This window comes from Electrona antarctica (assembly GCF_951216825.1).
Source record: "Electrona antarctica genome assembly, chromosome: 20".
NCBI classification, from domain to species: Eukaryota; Metazoa; Chordata; class Actinopteri; order Myctophiformes; family Myctophidae; genus Electrona; species Electrona antarctica.
The window spans coordinates 36,294,686-36,297,302 of record NC_136801.1 but is presented as its reverse complement, the minus strand read 5'-3'; positions in this window follow the sequence as shown (position 1 = coordinate 36,297,302).

The window sequence follows — 2,617 nt, the reverse complement described above, 5'->3', positions numbered from 1 at the left end:
GATTGCCTGAATCCCGTGGTGGGAGTTCTGCTCTGGTTTTGGTCAATATTAAGTATAGTTCCGGTCATTTTGTGGGGGGCACAGGGGCCACGCAGTAAAAGTAAATGAATCACAAAACTAACGTCATTTGTATTGTTGACCTATTTCTAAAATATTAGAGCAACTTTCGTTCAACTTTGACCCCTCTATCACATGGAACTATTTTTTGGGCGTAGTGATATGGAAAACAAAAACATAGTTCCGTGTGATAGATGGGTAAAAAATGAACGAAAGTTGCACTAATATTTTAGAAACAATACAAATGACGTTAGTTTTGTGGATTAATTTACTTTTAATGCGTGGCCCCAGTGCCCCCCACAAAATGACCGGAACTACTTCATATTTCACCAAAACCAGAGCAGAACTCCCACCACGGGACTCGGGCAGTCAATTAATACTGTTGCAACCACTATATTAATGGCATGTATTTCATACAGCTTAAGTTAAAAAAAATCTGAACTATCCCTTTAAGTGTACGTAAGAGCGGTCTATCTATCTATCTATCTATCTATCTATCTATCTATCTATCTATCTATCTATCTATCTATCTATCTATCTATCTATCTATCTATCTATCTATCTATCTATCTATCTATCTATCATGGTTTTACTTGAGTACATTACTCAAGTACCGTACATGTACGTTATTACCGTCCACGACACGCCTTCGTACACTGAATAATGACAGTAAGCTTCCAGTGTTTGGCCTATAGTGTCTGGCGGAGAGGCATACTGACTGCTTGGGGTGTTTGGAGGCTTTAGAAAGGATAGTCATGAGCATCAAGGCTGAGGCCCTGAAAATCTCCCCTGCTCTCGACCCTCATCCACTAAAGTTAGACACATTAAGACCTGAGACCAGATTCTACAAATGTCTTCTAATTCATGACAGTTTTCTGACAAACCTATTATGTTCCTATATCTGTTGGTTCTCAACCTATTTCATGTCAAGGACCCCAAAACGTACCTGTATTTGGCCGCCAACCCCCATCTGAAAATATGTTGTTCCAGGGACCCACCATGAAGCAAAGATTTGCTGTGAAAGAATATGTATTCAAAGATTTGCACCATGCATTTTCACGATTTTTCTAAAATAGCAGATCTACAAGCTCGTAGCGTGTTACTCGTTGTCGCGCTATGAGCTTGTAGACCTGCTTTTTTTCAACAGCTAAAGTTTAAAATAGTGGTTTAAAGTGCTACGGTGACACAGATGCGTTCCAGGTCTTAATGGGTTAGGGAAGTTTGAAGGATTTCCCTTTGGTGTCGGCGAGAGCCGGAGATATTGAGACACGTACAAAGAGGGAGGGATCGAGGGCAGCGTCGGAGAGACAGATGGATCGTATATACTCCACATGAGTTCACAGAGTTCACTGAAATCCTTCAAACTCTTTTTCGCCCTTTCACATTTTCTGAATGGGAAAACTTTTTTTGTTTTAGATATTTTGGGGGCTTTTTGCCTTTATTGATAGATTAACAGTATAGCTTGACAGAAAAGGGGGAGAGCGATGGGGTGGAAGAAATGCAGCAAAGGTCGTCGGGATCGGGACTCAGAGAAAAGGCCTTTTCGCTTTACATGAAATATCTTTGTGGAAAATGGATAGACGAGCTCACAACGTTGACGAGCTGCGACACGTTGGGAGCTTGATGATTTGCTATTTTCGGCTAGAGTTTTCTCCAGAAGCTAACGAACGTGAGAGTGTCATACAAAAGTAGCAAACATTGTTATTTTCCTTTTCCTCTTACATTTCTTCCTAATTCCTAAGAGAAGACAGAGACTATATACGGACACAAAAAAAACAAGCTTCAAACCTCCCAAAACAAACTAATCCGACTTCTTCTAGGCCTATAGGGCCCAAGACCCACCTTCGTGCAACGCATTTTGATGTGTGTTGTATATTTTGTGAGATATTATTTTGTGCAAAGGCTGATATTCTTTAGGCTTAAAATGGAGAAGTAACGAGAAGCAGCCCAGCAGGCAGGCGGATGAAAAGACGTTTCCAGGGTCCATTTTATTTGCAAACAAAACAAAATACAGCAGCGGCTCCCACAGCCAGAGTCGCCCGCAGGGAGCAACGCGAGTTGACCGCCATAGCGGCCAGCCAACAATGACACCATTTTCACATTTACAGTGAGACTATAATATACCGTTACAGAACATACGTGCATGAACAATGGGTGGCGTCACTTGCTGTGGACAGCACCGAGGCGGTCTGATTAAATAACATAATTTGCAATTTGCCCTTTGTCAACATACTGTTTTATTTGATATGTAGACGGGTGAGGCAGGAAGGGCGGATAGACCTCCTGTCTCCACATTGGAACAATTGGAATTATAATCGGCGAGAAACCTCTGAGAGCCAGAGAAGATAGCCTGTCCCTCCTCCTCCTTGCGCCACCACACAGTACACACACCTGAAAAGTAATACGCTATAGACACCAGGCTCACTTACATCAAGGCCACATTGTACACTGGCTGGCTGGCTGGTTGGCAGGCAGGCAGGCAGGCAGGCAGGCAGGCAGGCAGCCAAAGCAAAAAGGTGGAACAATATATAATCAAAGCAAAATGTATGTAATTTCTATG